Consider the following 17,334-nt stretch of genomic DNA (forward strand, 5'->3'; position numbering starts at 1 on the left):
TCTCTCTCTCTCTCTCTCTCTCTCTCTCTCTCTCTCTCTCTCCCTCTCTCTCTCTCACACACACACAAGTGTAATAAAGTCAGCAGAATGTAATTTTTCTCAAGTGTACACAGAAGTACACAGAAGTATACAATTCTCCAAGTTAGCTCATATGCCAAGCTACAAAAATGAATCTTGATAAATTTAGGAAGACTTGAATCTTATGAATATTTTTGACCAAACTGATATGAAATTAAAAACCACTAAAAAGTAGATAAGATTGGAAAATGAACAAATATGTGAAAATCAAGTAACATACTCCTGAACAACCAATGGGGCAAGGGAAAAAAATCAGAAAATCAGAGAACAGATAAATGTGGAACCATGATGCACCATATCCTACAAGGTATAGCAAATCAGTTCTAAGAGGGGCTAGGTGTGTGGCACATACCTGACAACCCCACACTCGGAACATGGGAGCTACATGCTTTGTGAGTTCAAGGCTAGCCTGGCCTTCATAGAGAGTTTCAGGCCAGTCAGAGTGACATAGAAAAGAAAAAGAAAAAGAAGTTTTAAGGAAAGAAATTTAAAGTAACAAAAACCTACATTAAAAAGATTTTTTTTTCTAGGAAAGGAGGAACAAATCAGCTTAGCAGATGGGAAGAAAAAGGAAAACTGGAGTCGAATAAACAAAGCACAGGATAGAAGAAATAATAGGGAAGCTGGCTGAGGTTAAGAATTGTGCTTTGGAAAGAAAAACCAAATAGACAAGCAGCTAGACCAAGAATAAAGACAGAAGATACAAATAAAATTGTGAACACATGAGGAGTCATGGGGAATTCCAATGGTAACACAGAAATATAAAGGATCATAAAGGAATTCTGCGGGCTGGAGAAATGGCTCATTACTGAGCACTGGCTTTTCTTCCAGAGGACTTGAGTTCAATTCCCAGCAACTACGTGGAGGCTCACACCGTCTATAATTCTACTTGCAGGGGATCTGATGCCCTCTTCCGGCCTCTTTGGGTACCAAGCATGCACATGGTACATAAACATACATGCATTCAAAACACCCATTCACATTAAAACCACCACCACCACCACCACCACCACCACCACCTATTCTGTAGCCAGGTGGATGGTACATCTGTAATCACAGTATTTAGGAGGCTGAGGCAGGAGAATTGCAAGTTTGGGATTAGCCTGGGTCACATAGTTCTATTGCATCTTGAAAACAAACAACATACAAACACACAATCACAAAATGTCTTGTGAGTAATATATGTCAACAATTTGGGTATCCTTGAAGAAGTTGCCTAATATCTGAATGTGCCTCCTGCCAAGACTCAGTCATGAAGAAATAGCAAAGTAGAAACAGATAAAGAGTAGGGAGATCAGTTAATAAAAACCTTACAGCAGGAGATAGTCCAGAAACAGATAGCTTTATTGGGGAATTCTACCAATGCCTAAAGAGAAATCAATGCTAGCCCTTTTTCTGTCTGTTCCAAAATATTGAGGAGCACTTCCAAACTCATTCCACTAGACAAGTATTGTCCAGACACTAAAACCAAATAAGGTGCTGCCACCACCACCACCACCACAAACCAAAAACCGAACCAAAATGAATTCCCCCCCCCCAAAAAAAACCCCAAAAAACCACCAGGCCAATATCCCTAGTGAGCATAGATGCAAAATTTCTTGGAATTTGCTATCATAAGCAAGTAGGATTTTCCCTGGTGGGGTTGTTGAATGAGAAATGTCCCCCTACAGACTTGTGTATTTAAACACTTGGTCCCTAGTTGGTGGTGCTATTTAGGGAGAGAATGGAACCTTGAGGAGGTGTAGCCTTGCTGCAGGCAGTGTCACTGGGGTGGAGCAGGAGTGCCTGTTGCCATGCCTTTCACTGTTAGGATGAGCTCTCATCCCTCTGGACCCACAAGCCCAGCTAGGGAATCTCAAGGTGACCCTAGTAACCTCCTCCTTCTAGTTAAACTCCACCTCATGGTCTGACTGCAGTTGCAGATCAAGTGTTCAAATGTGTGAGCCTATGGGGACAATTCATGTTTCAGTTACAGCTTATGAAATAGAGTAGCTACCCAGGGCCATGGACAGATGCTGGACTCACAATATTAACCTTCTGCATCTGCATCTGCATGGCTATAAGTAGAGTGGCAGTATTAAGTAGCTTCATAGATTTAATGTCATTCCATTTAAGATAGATAGTACTATACTTTTTTTTTTCACAGAGAAGGAATCCAAGGATTAATTATCTAGCTAATCAAAAGCCAATCAGTGAGTCAATGGCAGATTCTGGAATCAAATTTATGTTTGTCTAGCTCCAAAATGGAGATATTTATTCTTCCTCTTTCCTTCCTTCCTTCCTTCCTTCCTTCCTTCCTTCCTTCCTTCCTTCCTTCCTTCCTTCCTTCCTTCCCTCCCTCCCTCCCTCCTTTGCCTCCCTATCTCTCTCTGTCTCTGTCTCTGTCTCTGTCTCTGTCTCTCTCTCTCTGTCTCTCTCTCTCTTTCTCTCTCTTTGAGACAAGGTTTTACTATATAGTTTTTTTTTTTTTTTTTTTGAGACAGGGTTTNNNNGTATAGCCCTGGCTGTCCTGGAACTCACTTGGTAGACCAGGCTGGCCTCGAACTCAGAAATCCACCTGCCTCTGCCTCCCAAGTGCTGGGATTAAAGGCCTGCGCCACCAGGCCCGGCTTTACTATATAGTTCTAACTGGCCCCAAATTCTCAGAGACCCACCTGCCTCTGTCTTCTGAACTCTGGTATTAAAGGCTTGCACCACCATGCTTAGACTTTTATGGTTAAATTAACTGCTGTTAAAACTTGTAGCTACTCCACTTAGGAAGATTTTGTATCTATCTGGCTTTGAAATCACCAAAGGTTCCCTGTTACTGTGTACACTGGCTCAGGAGTTAGTACAGGCTGGGGCCAGCAGAAGTGAGCACTAGTGTGGCTAACTGTAGATGCATGTGGCTTGTGAGAGATGCATCATTGTAAGGCAGCTCTTGGAAGAAGCATGGGGAATTCGGGAGCTGAGTTGACTGAGGCCCGACCTCGATGTTTTTCCTCAGTTTCCCTTTCTTCCTCTGCATTAAGATATGTGATTCTCAGGAGAGTGTTAACCTTGTTGAAGCTGGAACAAGCTACAGCTCACCTTATATTCACTGCAAAGTGAAGGCAGCAAGCATCTTAGCCTTCAGATATTTGGAAAAATATAACTTTCACAAATATGCAAAAGAGTTAAGTAAAGTCATAGAGCATATTAAGTATCTATTGTGCTATGGCAGATTACCCCAACATTTGGATGCTTACAAAGACAAACACTTATTATTATGCATTTTTTTGTAGAATATTTATCTTATTTTTATGTGCATGTGTGTATATGCATATGTGAGTGTAGGTACCCATAGAGGCCTGTAGAGGGCGTTAGATCCCTTGGAGCTGCAGTTACAGGAGGTTGTAAGCTGCCAGATTGGGTGCTAGAAATCAAATTCTGGTGCTCTGCAAGAGCATCAAGTGCTCTTAACTCAGGAGCCATCCCCAGGCCTCTGATCATGCCATTTTTTAGAGTGAGGGATTCAGAAGGGATTGTTCAGGTTCAGGCTTTTGTGTGGGGTTGCAGTCAAGATTGTGGTAATAGCTGTGCTGTCATCTGCACAGACAGATTGGAGCTGAATCTGCCTTCTCAATGAATGGCATGAATAGACTCATGACACAAAGACAGGACTCAGAAAACTTTTGACCTAATCTCAGAAGTTGCCCACTACCACATCAATCATTTTCTTTTTATTGGAAGTAAATCACTAAGTACAAGAATAAAAGAATCTATACTTCCTGAGTGATGATGTACCAGAAAACATGGGGTGTAATTTTGATACTAATATAATATTGATAAAGGCTTGGGTGAAAAAAATTACCTGGGTAGATGTAGCAGAAATTTGGAGTATAAATCCTCCCTAGATGGCTGCTGGTTCCAGGAGACATACCTGTGCTCTGCACACTGGGCAGAGTGTGCCTGAGCTAGGCTCTGATGACAGCTCCCATTCATGTGACAAAAACTCGTTCCTTTTTCTCTTTCTGGGTTAAAAAAAAAATCTCATTTTGTGCCATCCAGACTGTTTATGGATCTTTCTATCTATGCACCCATTCATATGGGACCCAGGGCACGATAACAGCTATTCAAACTGTGGAATGTTAATTAGATGGGAAAATGTACACATCAGCTATCTCCATTTCAACTGAGAGATCTGGCTGAGGTACATAATTTGCTTCAATGTCATCTGTGTCAGGGTTTTGAAAGGGTGGCAATATATCATCGTGTTAGACAAAAGGCGTGGGATGAAAGGAGAAGCAATGTGGGTTCCTGGATATTAATAAGTGCAAATATTTGCTTTTCTATGGAAGTACTAAGGCTCCCCTCTTATTTCTTGTTTCTCATGCCCAAAGTTATTTGCTTTTTATTCCTGACATTGAAGTCTAATGTTAGCTCATCTTCTGCCTCTGAAATACAGCTTTGCCATGGGCAGATGGAGCAAACACTGGCGGTAGACTAATTCCCCAGGGATGCGGCTGTATCAGAGGGTATTTAGTGAAGAGATGTGCTTGATACATATGGAGTGGAATATTAAATACACTTCGAGAGATTGCTTCTAATTGCTCCCCTTCGTCTCTGCTCCTCTCCTTGTCTTCTTTCTTTTTGCCTCTCCATGGTAAGAGAGCTGGCCCTGCTGAGTAGGCAGGTACCTTGGATTCACTGGCCCTTTTTGTTCCTTATGTTGCACTTTGATCCCCAAGATGTACTGTACTAAGCTGTGTCCTTGGAGTGCCCCTTTCACAGCCCTCATGTTAAAGATGACTATACTAAGTATATTGATTACTTTTCTTGTTAGAGTAACTCAATACCAGACACGGAGAAACTGGCAGGAGGAAGAACTTATTTGGCTCATGGTTTAAGGAGATACAGTCCGTCATAGAGGGGAAGGCATGGGGGCAGGCAGCTCCATGGTGATAGAAGAGCATGGCTGGGACTCTTCATCCCCTTACTTCTTGGAGGAACAGGAAGCAGGAAGTGGGCAGGAAGTGGGACTGGGTTCTAAAACCCAAAGGCCTGCCTCCACTGACTTCTTTCTTCCAGCAGGGCTCAACCTGCTATAGGCCCCATAACCTTTCAGAATATGGTCACCAGGTGATACATATCTCACAGACATGCTGATTCCAAGCACACCACTAAGAAGTCAGAACAGCTTCCCGAGTAAGGGAGGTGATGCCAAGGGAACTTCCCTGAGTGTCCGTTGTCTTACAATGATCACAATGCTTTCAGATGGCCAGAATCTGCATGCTCTATGGAGATTCCTCCCCAGCCATTAGGGAAAGGTTGGGCTTCAAGTATGTACTTTGCTAAGTCACAAATATCAGATATCTGCCTGAGTCTGCCTCCTGAGTGTTTGCATGAAAGGTGTGCACTGTCACGTCTGGCAAGGACTATCACTTTTAAAAAAATGATTGAAGAATTCAGGCTTTTATTCTTGGTTGTGTAGTTTTAAGATTTATTTATTTATTTATTATATGTAATTACACTGTAGCTAACTTCAGACACTCCAGAAGAGGGCATCAGGTCTTGTTACAGATGGTTGTGAGCCAACTCGGGACCTTTGGAAGAGCAGTCGGTGCTCTTACCCACTGAGCCACCTCACCAGTCTGGTTGTGTAGTTTTAATTAATTATTATTAATTAAAAAGATTCATACAATATGTTTTGATCATGTTCTTCCCCTCTCCCTCAACTCCTTCCAGATCCTGCCCCAGTTCCTACCCACCCAACTTTATCTTTTTTTTCTTGCTCTTGAAAAACAAAACAAAATAAACTCTATCAATATAGAACAATTAAACAAACAAAAAATATCACACACACACACACACACACACACACACATACACACACACACACACACACACAGATGGCAAACTACCTCTGAACACGGCCTGCCTTGAGGTGTGGTTGATATACCCAGTGACACTCCATTGGAACACACTCATTTTTATCTCCTGGAAGCTCTGAATTGCAGCCTGTTGGTTAGAGGTGGGACTTTGTGCCTACTTCCCCTTCTCCAAGCAGGGACGCAGCATCATCTTAAGTTTCTTTCTCCACTGCTCAGCTCTTCATGCTAACTGATGAATCTCTTATCAGCTTGTCAGGAATCCCCAGAGCAGAGTGAGCTGGCTAGCCAGGTAGATGAACTGGAGAGTCTCTGATTCAATATATAAATAGGAGTGACTGGTCATGCTAGGTTCCTTTTTGTGAGTGTTCCATAGCCTTAGTGATAGTGTCAGGCCTTGGGACCTCCCCTTGAGCTGGATCCCATTTTGGGCCTGTCGCTGGATTTTCTTTTCCTCAGGCTTCTCTCCATTTCCATCCCTGTAATTCTTTCAGACAGGAACAATTATGGGTCAGAGATGTGACTAAGGGATGGCAACCCCACCCCTCATTTGATGTCCTGTCTTCCTGCTGGAGGTGGGCTCTATAAGTTCCCTCTCCCTATTGATGGGCATTTCATCTAAGGTCCCTCTCTTTGAGTTCTGAGAGTCTCTCACTTCCCAGGTCTCTGGTGCATTCTTGGCATGTGTGTGTGTGGGGGGTGTTCCCCCAATCTCCTATCTTTCGAGGTGGCCTGCTTCAATTCTTTCTGCTGGCCCTGAGGGCTTTTCCCTCACCCAATACCAGATCAAGTTCTCCTCCCCAACTTCCTCCCCGCTTCCCCCCCACCCAGGCATTCACTTTCCCTCCCAGGTCCCTCCCTCCCTCCCCACTTGTGATTGCTTTCTTCTCCCTCCCAAGTGGGACTGAGGTGACCTCACTTGGGCACTTCAGCTTGTTGACCTTTTTGAGTTCTGTGGACTGTATCTTGAGTATTCTGTACTTTAAAAAAAAATATGCACGTACATATGCATGAATTCCACACTCATTAAACATAAATATACATATGTGTGAACACCACACAGCACACTCATCATAAAATCAAAGTCACACATTTTGTGATGAGCAGATTCCAGCAGGAGTGGATTTAAATAGAAGGTTCCAGATTATGCCTGTGTTTTACTACTTGGTCCTCAGTTACTGACTGTAATTTCCTTAAATTCTATGAACTCCCATTTTTAAAATTTTCAAGTAGGGTTGGCAGGATGAAAAAATGAGAGAGTTCACATAAGGCAATCAGAGAACCCTAGCAAGGGATCTGCAGTTGGAGGCTCATCATATCAATTATGCTAGTGCACGTGGGCTTGAATCTGTTACTTTATGTCACCAAGGCAAGCTACTTGGTTGTTTCCTCTGTACACTGTGGGTAATGCATGGTGGGGATTAAATACTGCCACATGTATAAAGAACCTAAGACAATGCCTGGGACACAGATGACCATAAATATTTACTGAAAGGATGGGAACATGCTAGGGTATGAGCTCAGAGCCAGGTTGCTTGGTATAAATCTCATGCCTACCACTCAGAGCTAAGTATGTTCAGTAAGTTTCTTAATCTTCATGATGTTGGTTTTGTGGTGATTTCAATGAGAAATGTTCCTCTTAGGTTTGGGTATTTGAACACTTGGTTCCTGGTTGGTGGTGCTGTGTGTGTGTGTGTGTGTGTGTGTGTGTGTGTTGTTAAGCAGCACAGCCTTGCTGGAAGGAAGCAGGCCTTGAGAGCTCACAGGCCTGTCTTACCTCTGGTTTGCTTTCTCTGCTTTGTGCTTGCAGTTGATGATGCAATGTTTCCGCAGCCTGTTCCAGCTGACATGCTTGCTGTTTGCTGCATGTTCCCCTGACATAATGAACTCTTATCCTGCTGGACCCGTAAGTCCAAATAAACCCTTCCCTCTGTAAGTTGCCCTTGGAGGTGCTATTTTATCACAGCCACAGAAAAGTAACTAAAGTGAGTTTCCTCATCTATGAGATATGAAGCAGCTACTTTGCAGGGTTGTTGTGAATTAACTAGCATGTAATATCTTCAAATATTAGTATGGCGGTGTGGTGGCTAGTTTTATGTCAACTTGACACTAGCTAAAGTCATCTGAGAGGAGGGAACCTCAATTGAGAAAATGCCTTGATAAGGTGGGGCTGCATAACAAGCCTGTTAGAGAATTTTATTAATTAGTGGTTTATGGGGGAGGGCCTAGCCCACTGTGGGTGGTGCCACCCCTGGGTTCTATAAGAAAGCAGATTGAGCAAGTTGTGGTGGCAAGTCAGTAGGTAGCACTCCTCCATGGCCTTGACATCAGCTCCTGCCTCCAGGTTCCTGCCCTGCTTGAGTTGCTGTCTTAATTTTCCTCGATGATGAAAATATAGAATAGTAATAGTAATATAGAACTGTAATCCAAGGAAACCCTTTTCTTCCTAAGTTACTTTGGTTATGGTGATTAATCACTGAAATAGTCGTCCTAATTAAGACAGAAATTGCTGTGCCAGTCTGACCCATGCTTTTAGGAGGATTGTGGAAGGCCTTTGGAACTTTGGACTAGAAAAGCTATTGAACATTCAAAGCCTGGTGAGCTGTTCTGTGGAAGCTTGGAAGATAAGAGTGCAGATCACGGAGTCCTGGCCTGTGAATAAAGTTCTGGAGGGATGTTTGAGTCCCTTAAAAACTTCATCAGGGGTGTTACATATTTTGAGTTAAACAAAACAAAACAAAACAAAACTGTGGTTTTGGTCAGCTGAGGCTAAAGAGCCAGCCATGATTAACAGGAACACCACTGAAGCAAAACCTTTGCATTACCGTGACAATCGATGCTGGCTAGCTGGGTCGGAGACATTATTGGTGATTAGGAAGAAACCAGTGTCCTTAAGGTGAAATCTTCCAGAAAATGTTCCCTAAGAGTCAGCACACAGAGTCTGTGTTCCAGAACCCACCAAGGTCGTACCTCATTCTGGCAGCTGAACTTTGTCACTGAAAAGTCTCCCAGTCCCTTCCAGTTTTGAAGGCATGAAGGGGTCATGGAGATCAGTTCAGGCTTGGCACTACGTGGCAGGGCTGGAGCCTCTGAAAAGAGCCCAGGAGAGGCTATTGGTGTAAGTGCAGCCCAAATGCAGCAAGACACCCACGCCAGTACCACGAGATGACCACCAAGAACAGTAGCAATGGTGGAGTGGAGCCAGCAGGAGCCTAGAAACCAAGCCATATGTGGTACAGAGGGCAGGTTTGGAGGTGCCCAGCAGATTGTGAATGGAGCCAGACATTCGGAATTGAGTTATTTACAATGTTGGAGTTTGGTTTGGGTTTGTTCAAATTTGTAGTTCTTCCCTCTCAAAGTAAGAAATTATTTTTAATCTTACAGGAGCTCACAGTTGAGAGACTTTAAATTTTAAAGAGATTTTAGAGTTTTACAAAGACGTTGAATTTTAAAAGTTTGGATATTTTAAAGCGGTTTTTGTACTTTTAAGTGTTTGAATGCTTAAGGACCATGGGACTTTTAAAACTTGGAATATTTTATACTGTTCATATTAATGTGTGCTCTTGGAGATGAAAAAGAAGGGAAAGGCTGTGGTTTAACAGTAACAGTGATGTGTTTGTGTGTCAAGTTGACAAGAGGACAGTTGTGAGGGATAGTTTTATGTCAACTCTACACAAGCTAAAGCCATCAGAGAGAAGGGAGTCTCTATTGAGAAAATGCCTCCATAAGATCAGACTGTATGCAAGCCTATAGAGTATTTTTTAAATTAGTGATTGAAGGGGGAGGGCTCGTCCCATGGTGCCCAGTGCCACACCTGGGCTTGATGGTCCTGGGTTCCATAAGAAAGCAGGCTGAGCAAGCCATGTGGAGTAAGTCAGTAAGCAGCATCCCTCCATGGCCTTTGTATCGGCGCCTGCCTCCAGGTTCCTGTTTAGGCTCCTGCCCTGACTTCCTTCAATGATGGGCTAGAATGTGGAAGTGTACACCAAATAAACCCTTTCCTTCATAAGTTGCTTTGGTCATGGTGCTTCATTATGGCAATGGTAACCCTAAGACAGGTGGTTTAAATGAGAATGGCCCTATAGGCTCATATGCCACTGATTGGGATTATTTGAGAAGGGTTACTAGGTGTGGCCTTGTGGGAGGAGGTGTGTCACCGGGGTGAGCTTTGAGGTTTTGAAAGACTTCATGCTGTTTTCGGAGTATTCTCTGTCTCTCGTTTATGGTTAGAGATGTACACTCTCAGCTGTTTCTGCTGTCGTACTTTGCTCTGCCCTCATAGACTAACCCTCTAGAACGTAAACCCCATTACATGCTTTCTTTGATAAGTTGCCTTGCTCATGGTGTTTTGCTGAAGCCATGGAAATGTAACGATATACTTGACTGTTATTATTGTGCTGGATTAGCTGCTTTTCATTTGTTTTCGTCCTCAGTGCATTCTATCGACAAAGGAGCCCATCCACAGTGTATCTCACAGGCCATGTAGCTAGGATGCCTTAGAGACACGCATTGAATGTAGGGGTTCAGTTTGAACCCTTAGGCAAAGTAGCTCAGTTTGTAGAATACTTGCCTAGTATTCATAAAGTCCTGGGTTCAATCCCTATTGTCACACAAACCTGTGTGGAGGCACATTCTTGTAATCCCAGCACTTGGGAAGTTGAGTCAGGAGGATCAGAAGTTCAACGTCATCATTAGCCACATAGTGAGTTCAAGGCTAGGTTGGGCTACATGTGAACCTTTCTTAAGGGGGAAAAATTAATCTGGGTATGGTGGTACATGCTTTTAATCTTAAGCAGCACTTGGGAGGCAGAGATAAGTGGATCTCTGGCTTCTAGGCTAGTCGGGGCTACCTACTGAGACCTTGCCTCAAAACAAAACCAAAAATGAAACCAAAAACCAAAAACCAAAAAACCCAACCCCCTCAAATTCCTTTATAACTTACCATAGGCATCTCCATCCTTTATTGAGTAACAGGCTTATGCCAGACTGCTGACAGGCTTCTCAGAGGACCTCTTCTGAGGCACAGAGAAGTTCACTGTCTGTCCTTCCTGTACATCTGTCAAGGGTGGTACTGGGAGATGGTCTTAGAGACCTTGCTTCCCTCCGCAGGAGCTGCTAAACCCTCCTGGTTACAGGTGAGGTACTCCAGGCTCGTCGCTGGCTGAGCCTGGCAGGTCCTGGCTCTCTGACAGGTGTGCTAGCTGAGCCCAACCTGATGGCAAGCGATGATGGGAAGCTGTAGGCATCACTTGGTGGCTTGATAATTGGATATTTCTATAATGACAAATTACAGCTGTTTCTCTTGTCATCAGTGTGAAAACATTTTCGAGGCAGTGATTTCCCAAGGGGGCTGGCATGGGAGTGGTTGTTATCCAGTTAGGATTATGGAAATGTCTGGTGCAGGGGACGTGAAGCATGGCTAAGTGGAGCTGTGTTTCCGCACCGCTGGCCTCTGGGTACTCAGTCTCACCATGGCAGGTGGAGAGGAGACAACCGTCAAAAAATCAACACTGTTCATTCTTTGAGATGGGGTTGGGGTTTTCCAATTTGTTAATTTGCTCCAATCTTGGCTATTTCTTAATTTGACCAAGAGGTATTGTAGTATTAAATAGCAATGGAAGGCTCAGTCTATGTTAGCTTGGAAAGTGCTTAGAATTCATAGTGGTTTGTCTGGCTGTCTGCCTGTTTTGTGAGCCAGAGGTGTAGAGAGAACTTAGGGAATTATGGAATGTGTGCTCTGGCCTTCAGTGAGCTAGTCATCTATAAATTCCAGTTCTCACTGGGAGAAATTCTGGGAGGTGGACTGAAGCATCCTTGTCTTAGTGCTTCAGGGAAACCAGAGAGGCTCAGACTATGGTGGAGACAGTAGCATGTCATTTTACTCTGTGTGTGTCTCTGTGTGTGTGTGTGTGTGTGTGTGCACGCACAAGTGCCTGTGCATATGTGTGTATATTTGTAGGTACATGTTTATATGTGTGTGTGTGTGTACATGTGTTGGTGTTTGTGCAGGGTGGAGTTGAAGTTTAGTGTTTCTCTCAATCCTTTCCACCTTATTTTTGAAGATAAGGTCTCTCTCTAAATCTAGAAATCTAGATTTGGCTCTGGGGGATGGCCTGTGAGCTCCAGAGAGCTGTCCGTCTCTGCCTCCTCAGCACTGGGTTATAGCTGCATGCTTTTGCCTTAGCTTCCACTGCTGGAATCCACACTCAAGTATTAATGCTCAAGTGGCAACCACGTCTTTATCAATTTAAGCATCTCCCTTGCCCCTCGAATCATATTTCTGAACTCTAGCTTACTTATATGTAAAGTGGAGCACTTGGAGGATTTATGGATGGTGTTTGGTGCATAGTATGGATGACATATGTTAGCCATGAAGACTGTATTTTAGAGCTGTCTGTGAGCAACCTTTGGCCCAAGAAAAACAACAGAAAAGAAAACGAAAATGGAGCCAGAGCATTTTCTATGTCTTTGGTTCCCTCCTGGGAAGGTTTCCCTACATGACCTGGTCTAACGTCTTTTCCCTCCCAAGGCGGGCTGAGGTGTTTTCAGGATGAACCCTTCTGCTTGCAGAGCCAGACCCACAAGTCCCAGATCTGGCCCTGACTGGGGTCATCCACTCATTCTAGTATCTGAGTGCTGGTCTCTTGCTGCAGGTACATAAAGATGACCTCAAGAAACTCAGGCTGCTTAGGATGAGGGAGGTGGGCCTGGAAGCAGGCCATAGTCACATTAGAGAGGTGGGCCTGGAAGCAGGCCGTAGTCACATAGGTGAGTCTCGATACTGGGTGTGTTGATTGTGAGTCAAACAATGTGTAGACAGTGGTAGTGGTGAGATGAGGAGCAGGAGGAAAGAAGGCTTGGAAATAAGATACTTCAGACGGAGAAAGCTATTACACATTTTAACTCATTAACAATCCCAGAAGTATGAGGACTAGCTTTATATTACCAAGGAGATATTAAGGCACAAACCTTAAGGAATCTGCCAGCTGTTTCTATTTATGTATCAAATAAAGACTGAAGACAAAAATCAAAGCCAGCCAAAGCTCTAGCTCATCATTGATCAAAGTAGGATTTGGATTCTAGAACTCTGACTTTTGGTCTGGGCACTTAGCTCTGTTTTTTTTTTTTTTTGTTGTTGTTGTTGTCTGTAGCATAATGTCCCAAGAAGAGTCCCTGGGCACTGTCATACCCCCCTTGTCTGACCAGGGTACCTCATGACTCTGGGATGGACAATGGGAACCATATTCCCGTTTTTTCCTTTCAGAAAAAAATAGTTTTTCAGTGGCCTCTACAGCCCCTTCCAAGGACAGAGACCCAGCATAGCTTAAGCCACATTTTTACAGATCTGACTGTATGTGCTACTATTCTCAATGACCCCACTGTACAACTCAACACTAGGTGGGGTATGCGTCCAAGGCCGTGCAGCACAGAGGTGGTCCTATTAGGATTCATGCTCAGATCTGTGTAGCTCCAACAGTCACTTTACCATTTTGTTTTGTGACCTCTCTCCTTTCTCCCTAGAGGTCTGCACTAAATCTTCAAGACTCCAAGAATAAGTCTTATGATGGTTAATAGCTTTGACCACTATGACCAAATGTCCACAAGAACAGCTTAAAGAGAAGGATGATCTGTATTTTGGATTATGGTTGCAGAAATTTTAGTTCTTGCTTCTTGGATCCATTGATTCTGGACCTGTGGTGATGCAAAGATCATGTGTGGATTGGAGCTTGAGGCAGAGGCTGCACACCTTAAGGAGGATGGGAAAGAAAGAGCATGCAGAGGGGAGGAGGAGAAAGGGGGGAGGAAAGAAGGGGAGAGAGAGAAAGAGAGAGAGAAGAGGAGGAGAGGGGAGAGAAGAAAGGAGGGAAAAGAGAGGGGAGAAAAGAAGGGGGAAAGAAAAGAGAAGAAACGAGAATGTGTCTGGAACAAGCTACAGCTCCTAAACCAACACCTCAGGGGCCTCTGTTCTCCAGTTAGGCCTTGTCCTGCAGACGTGTCCAACTTTTTGACATTATATGACTGTGGTGGTTTGAATAGGAATGGCCCCCATAGACTTGTGTGTTTGAATCTTGGCCCATTGGGAAAGGCACTACTAGGAGGTGTGGCCTTGTTGGAGAAAGTATGCTACCGGGGAGGTGGGCTTTAAGGTCGTATATGCTCAAGCCATACCCAATGTATCTCGAAGTCTCCTTCTGCTGCTTGCAAATCAAGATGTAGAACTCTTAGCTTCTCCAGCATCATGTTTGCCTGCATGCCACCATGCTTCCTGCCATGATGATAATGGACTAAACCCCTGAAACTGTAAGCCAGCCCCAGTTAAATGTTTTCCTTTATAAGAGTAGCCACAGTCATCGCAGCAATAAACCCTAATTAAGACCTTGTCAAATGCAAAGTCTCTCTCTCTCTCTCTCTCTCTCTCTCTCTCTCTCTCTCTCTCTCTCTCACACACACACACACACACACACACACACACACACACACACACAGGCTTGGGCTTCACTAATAGCTATCCTTGGCCATTCCATAGCCTGCAGGTTGGACACTCCTGTTAAATTTCTGTATCTCAAAATAGCACCACCAGCTGGAGACCAAGCACACAACACAGGAGCCTGTGGCAGACACATCATATTCAAATCATAATAAGCCCAGATCAGCAACACAGAGTCAGACTAAGATTCTTAAGGCTGAACTCCTGTCTAGGAACCCTCTTTGGGGTCACCCCCATTCACCTAGAGTGTCCAACTGGCTGAGTTGAGCCAAAGTGCTTGATGTTGGCTAATGTATTATTAATTCCTTAGGAGCATAGAACAAGCCTACCCTAAAGAGATGCAGAAATCAACGGCCAGGAGAAAGACAGAGCAACTTGCTGAGCAGAGTGCAAAGGAGGAAGTGAGTTTTAAAAGGCTCCGTCAAAGTCTTTGGAGCGCAGCTGGTACGGGGAGAGTAAATGACTGCTTGTATCGATTCATATTTTTCTCCAGGTTGGAAAGAAGAGAGGTAATAAACTAAGGTGAGGGGCCTGGGTAGCCTTGCGATGCTGAGGTAATTATTGTGCAGTTAGAAGCCTAGTGATTTTTTACTTTTCGGAGGCACAGAGAGCAATTGAGGGCGGGCATGGGTTTCCAAATGATGGAAGTGAGCAATCAGGATCAATTAGTAGGAAATAGCATTAGCTTGAGGGGAAAAAATCACCAGCCGTCCAGAACACCGCTTAACACTGCGTTCTTTTCTGTTTCCTTTATGCCCAGCTGGATAAAGCCTGGGCTAGAGGGAGTGGGAGCCCTGCTGAGGGAGAGGGCAGGCCATAGATCCTCGGGCCTGCCTGCTCTAGGGCCACACTGCAAGCCTGAGTCTTGATTGCCAACTTCAGTGCCAAGATACATGGCAGCTGTTCCGGAGACAATGCCGAAGCAGCACGCAGCTGCAGGATGAGGCGGGGCTGCATGAGTATGCTGAACCTATACCCCAGGTCCCAAGTAAATGAAAGGGGTGCTGCAGGTGGGAGGTGGGAACCTCGTAGCCATTTAGAGAAGAACTTTAGCACAGGCCAAGCAAGCGTTCTGCCGTCTGCTTGACCATCCTGGTAACCTCTCTGCCTTCTTTTCCACTTGACATTTGCTTTCATGGTCTGCTGTGGGTGGGACTGGCTTCCTTGCTGTTTCCTGCCCGGCGTGCACCCTCTGCTTAGAGCCTTTGCTGGATTGCCTTGGTCCTGTGACCCCTTGTCCAGACTGTGCTATAATCTGAACTGTACGACTTCACTATGCCTCGCAGTGCAGTCTGCTTCCACTTGAATCGCTCTATTTATAATGAAGCCGTCCCCATTCCAACTTTCTCTAATCCATAACATGCATAACACGCATGCACACACACATATACACTCAGGCACACACACACAGAGCCTCAAATCAAAATCAGCACACTCTTTTCACACTTGATGAGTGAGAGGCAGAGTTGGGTAAGATTTGCCCCGGGAACGCCAGAGCCAGAATGGGGTGCCATGTCTGCTAATTTCAATTTATCTTCTTCACTTTTCCAGCTTGGCAAAGGACAGAGAGAAGCTTCCTCTGGATGTGCTCAACATACCCAGGCTGTACCGAGGCTTTCTCTAATCGTGTCAGCCAGTGACTTGTGAGTCCCCATGTCCCCCATCATCTTCTCTGTACTTATGCTCACTGACCCCCTTGGCCTTCAGGGCTCAACTTTATTGTTCTTGTTGCCTCTGGGAGAGCCACCTTGATGGCCCAGAGGAGATCAGACTCTGACTGAAAGCCCGTGGCATGCCCTGAACTCAGCAGGCATGTGGCGATCACATGGCTCACTGCTCGCCTGTCTTTTCCACTCTGGTGGTTGCTGTCTGAGGCCACCCAGGGCCTGCCTGGTTCTCTGCTGTTTTTCTAGGGCCTAGAATTGGAAATGACTTTCAAAGAATGTGTGACGAATGGGTAATGATGTTCCTGATCAATAAAAGTGAAGGCAGATAGCATCTGGCTTGCTTCTCCTGGGAGGCAGAGTTACTGCTCTGTCTGAGCAGGGCAGTTGTGAGAGGACCATCCGTAAGGTCAGTTCTCTCCTTTTACCTCTTTGAGGGTTCTGGAGATCAAACTCAGGCCCTCTGGCTTGTACAGCAAGCAGCTTTCCTGGTTGAGCCACTTTGCTGACTCCTAGTTCTAGAACGTTTCCACCTTCCCAATGGGAAGCTCTACCCCCGATACATACTGACTCTATCCCCCTTTTCATACTGGTAGCCCACTACTCTGAAGTTCGTCTGAGCTTATCGTTGCTAGGCAACCCACCTAAGACGTTTTAGATTATATAATATCTCTATTTCTGCATCTGGCTTATTTGATGCAGTAAAACGTTTTCAAGGATCGTTCACTTTGGCCTGGACCAGAACTTTTCCTTCCCACTCACTTACCAGTTTAGACACCAGTTTGTTACTTGTCTGCAGACAGACACTGGGCTGTCCCTACTTTGACTATAATGATTTTGCTGTGATGAACATTGGTGCACAGGTGTGTGACTGAGTCCTCAGTTTCAGTTCTAACAGCTGTGCACACAGGTGGCTGGGTCATATGGAAGCCACGGTCAGATGGGGTTCCATGGCGATTCTACATTTCCACCAGCAATGCACACACTGTCCAGCTCCTCTGTATCACAGTTCACCTCGCCCCCTCCTCCACCTCCTTCTCTTTCCCCATCTTCATTTTCTTACTTTTTTCTGAATAGCTTTGGCTAGCATGGGAATTAAGGCTGGCCTCAAACGTGTGATTGTTTTGCCTCAGCCTCCTGTGTGCAAGGGATTCTAAGGCATGTGCCATCACACTGAATTTCTTTCTTTCTTTCTTTCTTTCTTTCTTTCTTTCTTTCTTTCTTTCTTTCTTTCTTTCTTTCTTTCTTTCTTTCT

This window comes from Mus pahari, chromosome 1 (genome assembly GCF_900095145.1).
Source record: "Mus pahari chromosome 1, PAHARI_EIJ_v1.1, whole genome shotgun sequence".
In the NCBI taxonomy this organism is placed as follows: Eukaryota; Metazoa; Chordata; class Mammalia; order Rodentia; family Muridae; genus Mus; species Mus pahari.